Genomic DNA, 19,169 nt, shown 5'->3' on the forward strand with positions numbered 1-19,169 from the left:
GATGTCCACTATTATAAAGAAGGTGCACACCCTATGGTTAAGGACACTTGGGTTCTAGAATTGGGTACCTTGTTTCTTGATCTAAGTCTTTGTTTCCTTCACCTATTAAATGAAGATAATTCAGCACTTTTCCTCATACAAACATGAGAATTAATTAAATAAACAATGCGTCTCACACACAAGGTTAATGGATGTTAAGACGGACTCGCCTTTAGCAAAACTGCGATCCATTTTAAAACTCTTTCCCAATACCCACTAAGAGCTCGATCCAGAAATGATGTCAGGACACCTGGAGAAGACAACAGCCTTCACACACACCTTTCACCCACTCACAAACGTTAATGCTATCGTACCAGTAGCTGTTTAAAAATCAACAAACACAAGAGCGGGAAGACAACAAAGGACAACAGCAACACACACTTGAGGCCCAGAAGTAGATGACACATTAGCAGGGGAAACCACAGGCGCTGAGAGACAGGCGAGAATGCTGGCAACCAGAACATTATAGCATCAATAAAGAATTACCAAGAGAAACTCACCAAAAGAAGCAGCCAGTCAGGTGTGGAGGCACAAACCTGTAAGCCTGGCCTTTGAGAGACTGGTGCAGGATGATGTGAGTTTGGGGGCATCCTGGACCACACTGAACCCTCTAGGCAAACTTCAGTTATATAATAAGACCCTGTCTCAATAGCAAAACGGGGGGTGGAGAAGTAGTTCAGCAGTTAAGAACCCTCACTGCTCTTCCAGAAGACCCCAGTTCAATCCCCATGTTGGGCAATTCAAAATTGCCTGTAATTTCAGCGCCCTTTCCTGGCCTCCACAGGTACCTGCACATGTCATACACTCACAGATGAATTAAACAACAACGAAGCAAAACACCACCATCCTTGGAAAGGTAAGTTAGAAAATTTACCCATGAAACAAGAAAAAAAATACATAAAAAAACGAGAAAAAAGAAATTTCTTTCAAATTAAAAAGCAGGGCCGGAGAGATGGTTCAGTGGTTAAGAGTACTGTCTGCACTTCCAGAGGAACTAGGCTGGATTCAATTCTAGCACCCACATGATGGTAATAACTGTTACCACAGTCTGAGGACATCCAAGACCACCAGGTATGCATGTGGTACACAGACACACATGCAGACAAAATAGCTAACTATACATAGCTAACAACACCAAGAACAAAGAACACCAACAACAAGGTGAGAGAAACAAAATTATCAAATGGGGTCAAAAGATAAAGCCGAGAGCATAGGCACTTGTGTGCAGGCACTTTGGAGGTAGGAAGGCAAAACAGAAGCAAGCAACTGAGAAGTGTGACAGGAGAATCTGAGATCTGGAGTGGGCCCCAAAAGGAATCAACGAGGAATACATATATCTTCCTAACAAGATTTTAATCAGAAAAGAATGGAGCTAATAGTTTGATTTCTTTTGTTTTATCTATCCGTTCAGCCATGAGCCCATTCCTGAGATACAGAATCTCTGTGGGCTATTAAAATGGAGTATCTGGACCTAAGGAATAAAAACAGTCATCATAAAGCTATAGCAAGTTCACCAACATAAATGGCATTTTTGAGGGGTTCTGGTGTTTCCTACTTAAATATGAACCACTTACCATACTTGTAGGTTCTTCTGCCACACCCTCCTAGGCTTGGCTTTAATATCCTAGCTACCATATTTTCATCTACCAAGCTTTTCAAGTGAATGCTGGGATAGACTTGCCACCTGCACCATTCTGGACCCCACGGATTTTATTTTAATGGAGGCGCCATCATCCTACCTGTGCAGCTTGCTCTGCCTGCGTCTGGATGACCTGAGTCTTCAAAGTGCTAATGAGTTCTTCTTTTTCTTGAAGCTGCTGCTTCATCTGGACAAACTCCTCCATTTCTGCAGAACTCTTATGCAACTGAAGGGGAAATTTTATACTTAAGCAATGTGGTTGGCATTCTTAGTTCTTTTGACTTTCTCATTTGCCTTTAATACCTTCCATATTTTCTTCTAATTTCCACTTTAATGCAAAAAGAATTTCATTTGCTAATTTATAAAGTATCATAGAATTGCCAAAACTTTTCAGAAAAAGACAGAAGCAATAGCAGTATGTTTTTCAATTTCTTTGAAAACTAACATAGCAAAGAGACAGACCAATTAGACAGTGAGCAGAAAAACATGGACAACAGTAACGATATGTAGGAAGCTATCCTACAAACTTTAGACTAAACAAGTTAAGAGCAAACCAGGAAAATTGGGATATTCTTGGCACTAGAGTCTGTAAAATAATAAAAAACAAGACAGCAGTAGAGCTACATACCATGTCCAGCTGTCACTGCTGCAGGATGTTCTCTTTAATGCATTCTTCTCTGTCTTTCCCAACTATCCCCACAAGAACGTGAATTTTCTAAAGTGTTACATAGCTCTTAGGGTTCCTCTCTGTCTTCCCCACAAAAACGCGGCTTCTCTAGAGTGTTACCTAGCTCTTAGGGTTCCTCTCTGTCTTCCCCACAAGAACGCGGCTTGTCTAGAGTGTTACCTAGCTCTCAGTGTTCCCTTCTGTCTTCCCCACAAGAACGTGGCTTGTCTAGAGTATTATGTAGCTCTCAGGATTCCTCTGTCTTCCCCACAAGAACGCGGCTTTTCTAGAGTGTTTCTTAGCTTTCAGGATTCCTCTCTGTCTTCCCCACAAGAACGCTGCTTTTCTAGCATGTTACGTAGCTCTCAGGATTCCTCTCTGTCTTCCCCACAAGAACATGGATTGTCTAGAGTGTTACCTAGCTCTCAGGCTTCCTCTCTGTCTTCCCCACAAGAATGTGGCTTGTCTAGAGTATTACCTAGCTTTCAGGGTTCTGTTTATATCCCATATTTTTTTTTCTGTGTAAGTATCTATAACTACCATGTTCACAAAATACTTTAAAGCTGAGGCTACTTTTTCCATTTTATTTTTTGAGATAGGTCTCCCTGTGTAGCCTGGGATAGCCTGGAACTTGTCATGAAGCCAACACTGGTGTCAAACCCATGATCTGTACACCCCAGTCTTCTGCATGCTAGGGCAATGGCTTGTGTTACCACACTTGGCCTTTGGTATTTTGTTTGGAGTGGCTTGCTCCACAATGGACCTGTTACCATATTCATATGTCTTCGCTGCCTTTGTTTTAAGTAACTTAAAAGAATAGAGAATGTGTAACATTTTCCTAGTCTACACTATATATGAAGCATGAAAGCTCCAACAGAAGCTAATAGGATAAGATTATCAATTTCTGGGTACAAAACTCTGGGTGCCCAAACGTCAGACATTCCTACATGGAAGACACCTCTGTTATCAAGATGTCTGATGGCTAAGTTCAGCTGTGTGTTGTGTGCCAAGACCTCCAGGGATGAAAATGTGGCATGGCACAAAAGCATCCTTGAAGGAGAACTATGGGAAACTGAGAAAAACAGAGTTAAGGAGGCCGGCGCAAACAGGCTGGCTCTGGCTTCAGAATGACCATGAAGAAGAACGCTGCATGCTAGAGTCATTAACAAGGAGCCTCATACCCTCTCTACTTCTTTAGTCTCTGTTCAGTAAGTAGCTTCAAGGTTAAGATATATCTTCCTAACAAGATTTTAATCAGAAAAGAATGGAGCTAATAGTTTGATTTCTTTTGTTTTATCTATCCGTTCAGCCATGAGCCCATTCCTGAGATACAGAATCTCTGTGGGCTATTAAAATGGAGTATCTGGACCTAAGGAATAAAAACAGTCATCATAAAGCTATAGCAAGTTCACCAACATAAATGGCATTTTTGAGGGGTTCTGGTGTTTCCTACTTAGATATGAACCAATTCCCATACTTGTAGCTTCTTCTGCCACACCCTCCTAGGCTTGGCTTTAATATCCTAGCTACCATATTTTCATCTACCAAGCTTTTCAAGTGAATGCTGGGATAGACTTGCCACCTGCACCATTCTGGACCCCACGGATTTTATTTTAATGGAGGCGCCATCATCCTACCTGTGCAGCTTGCTCTGCCTGCGTCTGGATGACCTGAGTCTTCAAAGTGCTAATGAGTTCTTCTTTTTCTTGAAGCTGCTGCTTCATCTGGACAAACTCCTCCATTTCTGCAGAACTCTTATGCAACTGAAGGGGAAATTTTATACTTAAGCAATGTGGTTGGCATTCTTAGTTCTTTTGACTTTCTCATTTGCCTTGAATACCTTCCATATTTTCTTTTAATTTCCACTTTAATGCAAAAAGAATTTCATTTGCTAATTTATAAAGTATCATAGAATTGCCAAAACTTTTCAGAAAAAGACAGAAGCAATAGCAGTATGTTTTTCAATTTCTTTGAAAACTAACATAGCAAAGAGACAGACCAATTAGACAGTGAGCAGAAAAACATGGACAACAGTAACGATATGTAGGAAGCTATCCTACAAACTTTAGACTAAACAAGTTAAGGGCAAACCAGGAAAATTGGGATATTCTTGGCACTAGAGTCTGTAAAATAATAAAAAACAAGACAGCAGTAGAGCTACATACCATGTCCAGCTGTCACTGCTGCAGGATGTTCTCTTTAATGCATTCTTCTCTGTCTTTCCCAACTATCCCCACAAGAACGCGAATTTTCTAAAGTGTTACATAGCTCTTAGGGTTCCTCTCTGTCTTCCCCACAAAAACGCGGCTTCTCTAGAGTGTTACCTAGCTCTTAGGGTTCCTCTCTGTCTTCCCCACAAGAACGCGGCTTGTCTAGAGTGTTACCTAGCTCTCAGTGTTCCCTTCTGTCTTCCCCACAAGAACGTGGCTTGTCTAGAGTGTTATGTAGCTCTCAGGATTCCTCTCTGTCTTCCCCACAAGAACGCGGCTTTTCTAGAGTGTTTCTTAGCTTTCAGGATTCCTCTCTGTCTTCCCCACAAGAACGCTGCTTTTCTAGCATGTTACGTAGCTCTCAGGATTCCTCTCTGTCTTCCCCACAAGAACATGGATTGTCTAGAGTGTTACCTAGCTCTCAGGCTTCCTCTCTGTCTTCCCCACAAGAATGTGGCTTGTCTAGAGTATTACCTAGCTTTCAGGGTTCTGTTTATATCCCATATTTTTTTTTCTGTGTAAGTATCTATAACTACCATGTTCACAAAATACTTTAAAGCTGAGGCTACTTTTTCCATTTTATTTTTTGAGATAGGTCTCCCTGTGTAGCCTGGGATAGCCTGGAACTTGTCATGAAGCCAACACTGGTGTCAAACCCATGATCTGTACACCCCAGTCTTCTGCATGCTAGGGCAATGGCTTGTGTTACCACACTTGGCCTTTGGTATTTTGTTTGGAGTGGCTTGCTCCACAATGGACCTGTTACCATATTCATATGTCTTCGCTGCCTTTGTTTTAAGTAACTTAAAAGAATAGAGAATGTGTAACATTTTCCTAGTCTACACTATATATGAAGCATGAAAGCTCCAACAGAAGCTAATAGGATAAGATTATCAATTTCTGGGTACAAAACTCTGGGTGCCCAAACGTCAGACATTCCTACATGGAAGACACCTCTGTTATCAAGATGTCTGATGGCTAAGATCAGCTGTGTGTTGTGTGTCAAGACCTCCAGGGATGAAAATGTGGCATGGCACAAAAGCATCCTTGAAGGACAACTATGGGAAACTGAGAAAAACAGAGTTAAGGAGGCCGGCGCAAACAGGCTGGCTCTGGCTTCAGAATGACCATGAAGAAGAACGCTGCATACTAGAGTCATTAGCAAGGAGCCTCATACCCTCTCCACTTCTTTAGTCTCTGTTCAGTAAGTAGCTTCAAGGTTAAGATATATCTTCCTAACAAGATTTTAATCAGAAAAGAATGGAGCTAATAGTTTGATTTCTTTTGTTTTATCTATCCGTTCAGCCATGAGCCCATTCCTGAGATACAGAATCTCTGTGGGCTATTAAAATGGAGTATCTGGACCTAAGGAATAAAAACAGTCATCATAAAGCTATAGCAAGTTCACCAACATAAATGGCATTTTTGAGGGGTTCTGGTGTTTCCTACTTAGATATGAACCACTTACCATACTTGTAGGTTCTTCTGCCACACCCTCCTAGGCTTGGCTTTAATATCCTAGCTACCATATTTTCATCTACCAAGCTTTTCAAGTGAATGCTGGGATAGACTTGCCACCTGCACCATTCTGGACCCTACGGATTTTATTTTAATGGAGGCGCCATCATCCTACCTGTGCAGCTTGCTCTGCCTGCGTCTGGACGACCTGAGTCTTCAAAGTGCTAATGAGTTCTTCTTTTTCTTGAAGCTGCTGCTTCATCTGGACAAACTCCTCCATTTCTGCAGAACTCTTATGCAACTGAAGGGGGAAATTTTATACTTAAGCAATGTGGTTGGCATTCTTAGTTCTTTTGACTTTCTCATTTGCCTTGAATACCTTCCATATTTTCTTCTAATTTCCACTTTAATGCAAAAAGAATTTCATTTGCTAATTTATAAAGTATCATAGAATTGCCAAAACTTTTCAGAAAAAGACAGAAGCAATAGCAGTATGTTTTTCAATTTCTTTGAAAACTAACATAGCAAAGAGACAGACCAATTAGACAGTGAGCAGAAAAACATGGACAACAGTAACGATATGTAGGAAGCTATCCTACAAACTTTAGACTAAACAAGTTAAGGGCTTTCATAAAGTCAGTTTTTTCCACTTCTTCTGTGTTAGGGTCTTCATGTCCTTCTGTTGTAAGATCATTGGGTTCTGGTGTTACCATCTTGTTTTTCATATTGTTGGGTGAATTCTTGCCTTGGCGCCTGCCCATCTCCTCCTAACAATGCCATCTAATGGGTCTTTTAAGTCAAGAACAGGTTTCCCTGCTGGCTAAGGGCTCCGTTTACAAAGTGCCCCCGCTCCGTTTCCTGGCTCCCGCCGTGGGCCAAGATTGCTCTCACCACTCAGAAGGATCTTCAGGACCAGGACCAGGCTCCCTGTTTGCCCAGGACCTCGTCCACAAAAGGCCTACCCCTCTGTAGACCAGCCACCAAGACAGAGAAACTCCCCCTGTCCTCTGCCCCAGCTCCCGACCCAGTGCCCAAACAGGCTATCCTGGGTGATCCCTCAGCCCCGCAGAAGGGAGGGGGAGTAGAAGAGGGCCCTGGGCACAAGCTGGGATGTGCCAGATATAGAGAGGTCGCAGCAGAGGAGCAGCAGCCCCGGCAGAGGGTATCAGCCTTCGCAGGCTTAGCAAGGGGGGTAAAGGGGTGTGAGAATGCTCCCGCTCCATTTCCTGTGTCCTGACTAGGGCCTAGAACACTCTCCCCACTCAGGAGGGTCTTCAGGGACAGGACGCAGCTCCCCGTCCACCCGTGGACCTCGCCAATAAAAAGCCTCCTTCTGTACAGGCCAGGCCCCAAAAACCTACTTGCTTTAATTGTGTGGGCCGGGGGTCCGCCGCTTCCATCCGTGCGGGCCGGGGTTCCACCGCTTCCGTCCACCGAGGGCCGGGGTTCCGCCGCTTCCGTCCGCCGAGGGCCGGGCGTCCGCCGCTTCCGTCCACCGAGGGCCGGGGTTCGGCCGCTTCCGTGCGCCGCGGGCCGGGGTTCCGCTGCTTCCGTGCGCCAAGGGCCGGGGTTCGGCCGCTTCCGTGCGCCAAGGGCCGGGGTTCCGCCGCTTCGGTCCGCCGCTTCGGTCCGCCGCGGGCCGGGGTTCCGCCGCTTCCGTCCCCCGCGGGCCGGGGTTACGCCGCTTCGGTCCGCCGCGGGCCGGGGTTCTGCCGCTTACGCCCGCCGCGGGCCGGGGTTCCGCCCGCTGCCTTTGTTTTAAGTAACTTAAAAGAATAAAGAATGTGTAACATTTTCCTAGTCTACACTTTACATGAAGCATGAAAGCTCCAACAGAAGCAAATAGGATAAGAATATCAATTTCTAGGTATAAAACTCTGGGTGCCCAAAAGTCAGCCATTCCTACATGGAAGACACCTCTGTTATCAAGATGTCTGATGGCTAAGATCAGCTGCGTGTTGTGTGCCAAGACCTCCAGGGATGAAAATGTGGCATGGCACAAAAGCATCCTTGAAGGACAACTATGGGAAACTGAGAAAAACAGAGTTAAGGGAGCCGGCGCCAACAGGCTGGCTCTGGCTTCAGAATGACCATGAAGAAGAACGCTGCATACTAGAGTCATTAGCAAGGAGCCTCATACCCTCTCCACTTCTTTATAGTCTCTGTTCAGTAAGTAGCTGCAAGGTTAAGATATATCTTCCTAACAAGATTTTAATCAGAAAAGAATGGAGCTAATAGTTTGATTTCTTTTGTTTTATCTATCCGTTCAGCCATGAGCCCATTCCTGAGATACAGAATCTCTGTGGGCTATTAAAATGGAGTATCTGGACCTAAGGAATAAAAACAGTCATCATAAAGCTATAGCAAGTTCACCAACATAAATGGCATTTTTGAGGGGTTCTGGTGTTTCCTACTTAGATATGAACCACTTACCATACTTGTAGGTTCTTCTGCCACACCCTCCTAGGCTTGGCTTTAATATCCTAGCTACCATATTTTCATCTACCAAGCTTTTCAAGTGAATGCTGGGATAGACTTGCCACCTGCACCATTCTGGACCCCACGGATTTTATTTTAATGGAGGCGCCATCATCCTACCTGTGCAGCTTGCTCTGCCTGTGTCTGGACGACCTGAGTTTGCAAAGTACTAATGAGTTCTTCTTTTTCTTGAAGCTGCTGCTTCATCTGGACAAACTCCTCCATTTCTGCAGAACTCTTATGCAACTGAAGGGGGAAATTTTATACTTAAGCAATGTGGTTGGCATTCTTAGTTCTTTTGACTTTCTCATTTGCCTTGAATACCTTCCATATTTCCTTCTAATTTCAACTTTAATGCAAAAAGAATTTCATTTGCTAATTTATAAAGTATCATAGAATTGCCAAAACTTTTCAGAAAAAGACAGAAGCAATAGCAGTATGTTTTTCAATTTCTTTGAAAACTAACATAGCAAAAGACAGACCAATTAGACAGTGAGCAGAAAAACATGGACAACAGTAACGATATGTAGGAAGCTATCCTACAAACTTTAGACTAAACAAGTTAAGAGCAAACCAGGAAAATTGGGATATTCTTGGCACTAGAGTCTGTAAAATAATAAAAAACAAGACAGCAGTAGAGCTACATACCATGTCCAGCTGTCACTGCTGCAGGATGTTCTCTTTAATGCATTCTTCTCTGTCTTTCCCAACTATCCCCACAAGAACGTGGATTTTCTAAAGTGTTACATAGCTCTTAGGGTTCCTCTGTGTCATCCCCACAAGAACGCGGCTTCTCTAGAGTGTTACATAGCTCTTAGGGTTCCTCTCTGTCTTGCTCACAAGAACGTGGCTTATCTAGAGTGTTACCTAGCTCTCAGTGTTCCCTTCTGTCTTCCCCATATGAACGTGGCTTGTCTAGAGTGTTATGTAGCTCTCATGATTCCTCTTGTCTCTTCCCCACAAGAACGCGCCTTTTCTAGAGTGTTACGTAGCTCTCAGGATTCTCTCTGCCTTTCCCACAAGAACATGGATTGTCTAGAGTGTTACCTAGCTCTCAGGCTTCCTCTCTGTCTTCCCCACAAGAACGTGGCTTGTCTAGTTTATTACCTAGCTTTCATGGTTCTGTTTAAATCCCATATTTTTTTTTCTGTGTAAGTATCTATAACTACCATGGCTCACAAAATACTTTAAACCTGAGGCTACTTTTTCCATTTTAATATTTGAGATAGTTCTTCCTGTGTAGCCTGTGCTAGCCTGGAAGTTGTCATGAAGCCAATACTGGTGTCAAACCCATGATCTGTACACCCCAGTCTTCTGCATTCTAGGGCAATGGCTTGTGTTACCACACTTGGCCTTTGGTATTTTGTTTTGAGTGGCTTGCTCCACAATGGACCTGTTATCATATTCATATGTCTTTGCTGCCATTTTTTTTATTTTTATTTATTTATTTATTTATTTATTTATTTATTTATTTATTAAAGATTTCTGCCTTCTCCCCGCCAATACCTCCCATTTCCCTCTCCCTCCCCCACCAAGTCCCCCTCCCTCATCATCCCTAAGAGTAATCCGGGTTCCCTGCCCTGTTGAAAGTCCTAGGACCACCCACCTCCATCCAGGTCTAGTACGGTGAGCATCCAAACTGCCTAGGCTCCCACAAAGCCAGTACGTGCAGTAGGATCAAAAACCCATTCCCATTGTTCTTGAGTCTCAGTAGTCCTCATTGTCCGTTATGTTTAGCAAGTCCGGTTTCATTCCATGCTTTTTCAGACCTAGGCCAGCTGGCCTTAGTGAGTTCCTGATAGAACATCCCCATTGTCTCAGTGTGTGGGTGCACCCCTCGCGGTCCTGAGTTCCTTGCTCGTGTTCTGTCTCCTGCTCTTGATTTGGACCTTGAGATTTCAGTCTGGTGCTCCAATGTGGGTCTTTGTCTCTGTCTCCTTTCATCGCCTAAATGTTTTTCTTTGGGTTCACCTTCTTAATTAGCTTCTCTAGGAACACACATAATAGGCTCAACGTCCCCTATTCATGGCTAGAAACCAAATATGAATGAGTACATCCCATGTTCCTCTTTTTGGGTCTGGCTCACCTCACTCAGGATAGTGTTTTCTATTTCCGTCCATTTGCCTGCAAAATTCAGGAAGTCATTGTTTTTTACTGCTGAGTAGTACTCTAATACGTATATATTCCATACTTTCTTCATCCATTCTTCCATTGAAGGGCATCTAGGTTGTTTTCAGGTTCTAGCTATTACAAACAATGCTGCTATGAACATAGCGGAGCATATACTTTTGTTGTACGATAGGGCATTTCTTGGATATATTCCCAAGAGTGGTATTGCCTGGTCCAGGGGTAGGTGGATTCCAAAATTCCTGAGAAACCGCCACACTGTTTTCCAAAGTGGTTGCACAAGTTTGCATTCTCACCAGCAATGGATGAGTGTACCCCTTTCTCCACAACCTCTCCAGCAAAGGGTATCATTGGTGTTTTTTATTTTAGCCATTCTGACAGGTGTAAGATGGTATCTTAAAGTTGTCTTGATTTGCATTTCCTTGATGGCTACGGAAGTTGAGCATGACCTTAAATGTCTTTTGGCCATTCGAACTTCTTTCTGTTGAGAATTCTCTGTTCAGCTCAGTGCCCCATTTTTTAATTGGGTTGATTTGCCCTTTATGGTCTACTTTCTTATGTTCTCTATAAATTTTGGAGATCAGACCTTTGTCTGTTGCGGGGTTGGTGAAGATCTTCTCCCAGTCAGTGGGTTGCCTTTTTGTCTTAGTGACAGTGTCCTTTGCTTTACAGAAGCTTCTCAGTCTCAGGAGGTCCCATTTATTCAATGATGCCCTTAATGTCTGTGCTGCTGGGGTTGTACGTAGAAGTGTTCTCCTGTGCCCATGTGTTGTAGAGTACTTCCCACTTTCTCTTCTATCAGGTTCAGTGTGTTCGGACTGATATTGAGGTCTTTAATCCATTTGGACTTGGGTTTTGAGCATGGTGATAGATATGGATCTATTTTCATTCTTCTACAGGCTGACATCCAGTTTTGCCAGCACCATTTGTTAAAGATGCTCTCTTTTTTCCATTGTATACCTTTAGCTCCTTTACCAAAAATCAGGTGTTCATAGGTTTGTGGGTTAAAGCTAGGGTCTTCTATTCGATTCCATTGGTCGATTTCTCTGTTTCTATGCCAATACCAAGCTGTTTTCAATACTGTAGCTCTGTAATAGAGTTTGAAGTCAGGGATGGTAATGCCTCCAGAAGTTCCTTTATTGTATAAGATTGTTTTGGCTATCCTGGGTTTTTTGTTTTTCCATATAAAGTTGATTATTGTCTTTTCCAGATCTGTGAAGAATTTTGATGGGATTTTGATGGGGATTGCGTTGAATCTATAGATTGCTTTTGGTAGAATTGCCATTTTTACTATGTTGATCCTTCCTATCCAAGAGCAAGGGAGATCCTTCGATTTTCTGGTGTCCTCATCGATTTCTTTCTTCAAAGACTTAAAGTTCTTGTCAAATAGATCTTTCACTTCCTTGGTTAGAGTTACCCCAAGATATTTTATGCTATTTGTGGCTATCGTGAAAGGTGATGCTTCTCTGATTTCCCTCTCTGCTTCCTTATCCTTTGTGTATAGGAAGGCAACTGATTTTTTTTTAGTTGATCTTGTATCCTGCCACATTACTAAAAGTGTTTATCAGCTGTAGGAGTTCTTTGGTAGAGTTTTTTGGGTCGCTTATGTATACTATCATATCATGTGCAAATAAAGAAAGCTTAACTTCTTCCTTTCCAATACGAATCCCCTTGATCCCCTTATGTTGTCTTATCGCTATTGCTAGATCTTCAAGCACTATATTGAAGAGGTATGGAGAGAGTGGACATCCTTGTCGTGTTCCTGATTTTAGTGGGATGGCTTTGAGTTTTTCTCTGTTTAATTTAATGTTGGCTGTCGGCTTGCTGTAAATAGCTTTTATTATATTTAGGTATGATCCTTTTATCCCTAATCTCTCCAAGACCTTCATCATAAAGGGGTGCTGAATTTTGTCGAATGCTTTTTCAGCATCTAATGAAATGATCATATGGTTTTTTTCTTTCAGTTTATTTATATGGTGGATTACATTGATAGATTTGCGTATGTTGAACCAGCCCTCCATCTCTGGGATGAAGCCTACTAGATCATAATTGATAATTTTACTGATGTGTTCTTGGATTCGGTTTGCCAGTATTTTATTGAGGATTTTTGCATCAATGTTCATGAGTGAGATAGGCCTGTAATTCTCTTTCTTGGTTGGGTCTTTGTGTGGTTTTGGTATCAGGGTAACTGTAGCTTCATAAAAGGAATTTGGCAATGACTCTTCTGTTTCTATATTGTGAAATACATTAAGAAATATAGGTATTAGCTCTTCTTGGAAGGTCTGGTAGAATTCTGCATTGAAACCATCTAGTCCTGGGCTTTTTTTGGAAGGGAGGTTTTTGATAACCATTTCTAATTCTTCGCGACTAACCGGTCTATTTAGATCGTTCACTTGTTCTTGGTTTAGCTTTGGTATATGGTACTTATCTAAAAAAATGTCCATTTCTTTTGCATTTTCCAGTTTTGTGGCATACAGGCTTTTGTAGTAAGATCTAATGATTCTCTGAATTTCCTCTGTGTCTGTGGTTATGTCCCCCTTTTCATTTCTGATCTTATTTAGTTGCGTGTTCTCTCTCTGTCGTTTAATCAGTTTGGATAGGGGTTTGTCGATTTTGTTGATTTTCTCTAAGAACCAACTTTTTGTTTCATTGATTCTTTGGACTGTTTTCTGTGTTTCTATTTTGTTGATTTCTGCCCTCAGTTTGATTATTTCCAATCTTCTACTCCTCCTGGGTGCTTCTGCTTCTTTTTTTTCTAGAGTTTTCAGGTGTGCTGTTAAGTCCCCAACGTATGCTTTCTCCATTTTCTTTAAGTGGGCACTTAGTGCTAAATGAACTTTCCTCCGAGCACTGCTTTCATCGTGTCCCATAGGTTTGAGTATGTTGTCTCTTTATTTTCATTAACTTCAAGGAAGACTTTAATTTCTTTCTTAATTTCTTCCTTGACCCAGGTGTGGTTCAGTAGTTGACTGTTCAGTTTCCATGAGTTTGTCGGCTTTTTGGGGGTAGGATTGGTGTTGCCTTCTAACTTTAATCCGTGGTGATCTGATAAGACACAGGAGGACACTGATATTTTTTGTATCTGTGGAGGTTTCCCTTGTTACTGAGTATGTGGTCAATTTTCGAGAAGGTTCCATGCGCTGCAGAGAAGAAGGTATATTCTTTCCTATTTGGATGGAGTGTTCTATAGATGTCGGTTAAGTCCATTTGCTTCATTACCTCCAACAATTCTCTTAAGTCTCTATTAGGTTTCTGTCTGATTGACCTGTCCATTGGTGAGAGAGGTGTGTTGATGTCTCCTACTATTAGTGTGTGTGGTTTGATGTCTGCCTTGAGTTTTAGTAATATTTCTTTTACATAAGTGGGTGCTTTTATATTAGGGGCATAGATATTCAGGATTGAGACTTCATCCTGATGAATTGTTCCTGTTATGAGTATAAAGTGTCCATCTCGATCTCTTCTGATTGATTTTAGTTTGAAGTCCGTTTTGTTAGGAATTAGTATGGCCACACCTGCTTTTTTCTTAGGACCATTTGCTTGAAAAACCTTTTCCCATCCCTTTACTCTGAGTAGATGCCTGTCTTTGTGGTTGAGATGTGTTTCTTGCAAACAGCAGAATTCTGGATCCTGTTTTCGTATTCAATCTTTTAGTCTGTGTCTTTTTATAGGTGAATTGAGACCATTAATATTAAGTGATATTAATGACCAGTGGTTGATTACTCTGGTTATTCTTATTGTTTTTTTAGTAGAGTTTGTGTGTCTCCCTTCTTTGAGTAGTGCTGGTGATGGTCACGAGATGCCTGAGTTATTGTAGGCAGTGTTGGCTATGTTGGATTCCTTGTGTTGTGATTTTCCTTCTATTACTTTCTGTAGGGCTGGATTTGTGGCTACGTATTGTTTAAATTTGTTCTTATCCTGGAATGTCTTGTTTTCTCCATTGATAGTGAACGATAGCTTGGCTGGGTATAGTAGTTTGGGTTTGCATCCATTAGTTTCTGCAGTACCTCTATCCAGGACCTTATGGCTTCCATGGATAAGTCAGGTGTAAGTCTGATCGGTTTACCTTTATAAGTAACTTGCCCTTTTTCATTTGCAGCTCTTAATATTCTTTCTTTAATCTGTATATTTTGTGTTTTGATTATAATATGGCGAGGGGATGTTTTTCTTTGATCCAGTCTGTTTGGTGTTCTGTATGCTTCTTGAATATTCAAAGGAATATCTTTATGTTGGGAAAGTTTTCTTCTATAATTTTGTTAAAAATATTTTCTGGACCTTTGAGTTGTGCCTCTTCTCCTTCTTGTATCCCTATTATTCTTAGGTTTGGTTTTTTTATTGTGTCCCATATTTCCTGAATGTTTTGTGACGAAACTGTGTTGGTTTTGCTGTTTTCTTTGATCAGTGCGTTTATTTTCTCTATGTTGTCTTTAGAATCTGAGATTCTTTCTTCTATCTCTTGTAGTCTGTTGATTATGCTTGTTTCTGTAGCCTCTGCTCGTTGACCTAGATTTTCCATATCCAACTGGTCCTCATTTTGTGTTTTCTTCCTTGCTTCAATTTCCGTTTTCAGTTCTTGAACTGTTTCCATTACCTGTTTGATCATTTTTTCTTGGTTTCCCAGGGCATCATTTAAGTATTTACTCATTTCATCAAACTTTTTGTTATACTTCTCATCCATTTCTATAAGGGTGTTTTTTACATATTGTTTAAGGGACTCTATTGCTTTCATAAAGTCAGTTTTTTCCACTTCTTCTGTGTTAGGGTGTTCAAGTCCTTCTGTTGTAAGATCATTGGGTTCTGGTGTTTCCATCTTGTTTTTCATATTGTTGGGGGAATTTTTGCCTTGGCACCTGCCCCTCTCCTCCTAACAATGCTATCTAATGGGTCTTTTAAGTCAAGAACAGGTTTCCCTGCTGGCCAAGGGCTCCGTTTACAAAGTGCCCTCGCTCCGTTTCCTGGCTCCCGCCGTGGGCCAAGATTGCTCTCACCACTCAGAAGGATCTTCAGGACCAGGGCCAGGCTCCCCGTTTGCCCAGGACCTCATCCACAAAAGGCCTACCCCTCTGTAGACCAGCCACCAAGACAGAGAAACTCCCGCTGTCCTCTGCCCCGAGCTCCCAACCCAGTGCCCAAACAGGCTATCCTGGGTGATCCCGCAGCCCCGTAAGAGGGAGGGAGAGTGGAAGAGGGCCCTGGGCACAAGCTGGGATGTGCCAGATATAGAGAGGTCGCAGCAGAGGAGGAGCAGCCCCGGCAGAGGGTATCAGCCTTCGCAGGCTTACCAGGGGGGTAAAGGGGTGTGAGAATGCTCCCGCTCCGTTTCCTGTGTCTCAGCTAAGGCCCAGAACACTCTCCCCACTCAGGAAGGTCTTCAGGGACAGGACGCAGCTCCCCATTCACCCGTGGACCTCGCCAATAAAAAGCCTCCCTCTGTACAGGCCAGGCCCCCAAAACCTACTTGCTTTAACAGTGTGGGCCGGGGGACTTCCGCTTCCGTCCACGCAGGCCCGGAATCCGCCACTTGTGTCCGCCGTGGGCCGGGGTTCGGCCGCTTGCGTACGCCGCGGGCCGGGGATCTGCCGCTTCGGTCCGCCGCGGGCCAGGCTTCCGCCGCTTTCGTGTGCCGCGGGCCGGGGTTCGGCCGCTTCCGTCCGCCGCAAGCCGGGGATCCGCCGCTTCCGTCCGCCACGGGCCGGGGTTCCGCCGCTTCCGTGCGCCGCGCGTCGGGTTTCCGCCGCTTCCGTCCGCCGCGGGGCGGGGTTCCGCGGCTTCCGTCTGCCGCGGGCCGGGGATCCGCCATTTCCGTGCGCCGCAGGCCGGGGTTCCACCGCTTCAGTTCGCCTTGGGCCGGGGATCTGCTGCTTTCGTCCGCTGAGGGACGGGGATCCGCCACTTCCGTCCGCCATGGGCCGGGGTTCCTCCGCTTCTGTCTGCCGCGGGGCGGGGTTCCGCTGCTTCCGTCCACCGCTGGCCGGGGTTCCGCCGCTTCTGTGCGCCGCTTCCATCCACCGCGGGCCGGGGTTCCGCCGCTTCTGTCCACCGCGGGCCGGGGTTCCGCTACTTCCGTCAGCAGCGGGCCGGGGTTCCGCGGCTTCCGTCTGCCGCGGACTGGAGTTCCGCCCGCTGCCTTTGTTTTAAGTAACTTAAAAGAATAAAGAATGTGTAACATTTTCCTAGTCTACACTATATATGAAGCATGAAAGCTCCAACAGAAACTAATAGGATAAGATTATCAATTTCTGGGTATAAAACTCTGGGAACCCAAACGTCAGCCATTCCTACATGGAAGACACCTCTGTTATCAAGATGTCTGATGGCTAAGATCAGCTGCGTGTTGTGTGCCAAGATCTCCAGGGATAAAATGTGGCATGGCACAAAAGCATCCTTGAAGGAGAACTATGGGAAACTGAGAAAAACAGAGTTAAGGGAGCCGGCGCCAACAGGCTGGCTCTGGCTTCAGAATGACCATGAAGAAGAACGCTGCATACTAGAGTCATTAGCAAGGAGCCTCATACCCTCTCCACTTCTTTAGTCTCTGTTCAGTAAGTAGTTTCAAGGTTAAGATATATCTTCCTAACAAGATTTTAATCAGAAAAGAATGGAGCTAATAGTTTGATTTCTTTTGTTTTATCTATCCGTTCAGCCATGAGCCCATTCCTGAGATACAGAATCTCTGTGGGCTATTAAAATGGAGTATCTGGACCTAAGGAATAAAAACAGTCATCATAAAGCTATAGCAAGTTCACCAACATAAATGGCATTTTTGAGGGGTTCTGGTGTTTCCTACTTAGATATGAACCAATTCCCATACTTGTAGCTTCTTCTGCCACACCCTCCTAGGCTTGGCTTTAATATCCTAGCTACCATATTTTCATCTACCAAGCTTTTCAAGTGAATGCTGGGATAGACTTGCCACCTGCACCATTCTGGACCCCACGGATTTTATTTTAATGGAGGCGCCATCATCCTACCTGTGCAGCTTGCTCTGCCTGTGTCTGGAGGACCTGAGTCTTCAAAGTGCTAATGAGTTCTTCCTTTTCTTGAAGCTGCTGCTTCATCAGGACAAACTCCTCCATTTCTGCAGAACTCTTATGCAACTGAAGTGGGAAATTTTATACTTAAGCAATGTGGTTGGCATTCTTAATTCTTTTGACTTTCTCATTTGCCTTGAACACCTTCCATATTTCCTTCTAATTTCCACTTTAATGCAAAAAGAATTTCATTTGCTAATTTATAATGTATCATTGAATTGCCAAAACTTTTCAGAAAAAGACAGAAGCAATAGCAGTATGTTTTTCAATTTCTTTGAAAACTAACATAGCAAAGAGACAGACCAATTAGACAGTGAGCAGAAAAACATGGACAACAGTAACAATATGTAGGAAGCTATCCTACAAACTTTAGACTAAACAAGTTAAGGGAAAATCAGGAAAATTGGGATATTCTTGGCACTAGAGTCTGTAAAATAATAAAAAACAAGACAGCAATAGAGCTACATAGCCATGTCCAGCTGTCACTGCTGCAGGATGTTCTCTTTAATGCATTCTTCTCTGTCTTTCCCAACTATCCCCACAAGAACGCGAATTTTCTAAAGTGTTACATAGCTCTTAGGGTTCCTCTCTGTTCCCCACAAAAACGCGGCTTCTCTAGAGTGTTACCTAGCTCTTAGGGTTCCTCTCTGTCTTCCCCACAGGAACGCGGCTTGTTTAGAGTGTTACCTAGCTCTCAGTGTTCCCTTCTGTCTTCCCAGCAAGAACATGGATTGTCTAGAGTGTTACCTAGCTCTCAGGCTTCCCCACAAGAACGTGGCTTGTCTAGAGTGTTACCTAGCTTTCAGGGTTCTGTTTAAATCCCTTCTTTTTTTTTCTGTAGAAGTATCTATAACTACCATGTTCACAAAATACTTCAAAGCTGAGGCTACTTTTTCCTTTTTATTTTTTGAGATAGGTCTCCCTGTGTAGCCTGGGCTAGCCTGGAACTTGTCATGAAGCCAACACTGGTGTCAAACCCATGATCTGTACACCCCAGTCTTCTGTATGCTAGGGTAATGGCTTGTGTTACCACACTTGGCCTTTGGTATTTTGTTTGGAGTGGCTTGCTCCACAATGGACCTGTTACCATATTCATATGTCTTCGATGCCTTTGTTTTAAGTAACTTAAAAGAATAGAGAATGTGTAACATTTTCCTAGTCTACACTATATATGAAGCATGAAAGCTCCAACAGAAACTAATAGGATAAGATTATCAATTTCTGGGTATAAAACTCTGGGTGCCCAAACGTCAGACATTCCTATATGGAAGACACCTCTGTTATCAAGATGTCTGATGGCTAAGATCAGCTGTGTGTTGTGTGTCAAGACCTCCAGGGATGAAAATGTGGCATGGCACAAAAGCATCCTTGAAGGAGAACTATGGGAAACTGAGAAAAACAGAGTTAACGAGCCAGTGCAAACAGGCTGGCTCTGGCTTCAGAATGACCATGAAGAAGAACTCTGCATACTGGAGTCATTAGCAAGGAGCCTCATACCCTCTCCACTTCTTTAGTCTCTGTTT

The sequence above is a fragment of the Chionomys nivalis genome, chromosome 9 (genome assembly GCF_950005125.1).
Source record: "Chionomys nivalis chromosome 9, mChiNiv1.1, whole genome shotgun sequence".
Classification (NCBI taxonomy): Eukaryota; Metazoa; Chordata; class Mammalia; order Rodentia; family Cricetidae; genus Chionomys; species Chionomys nivalis.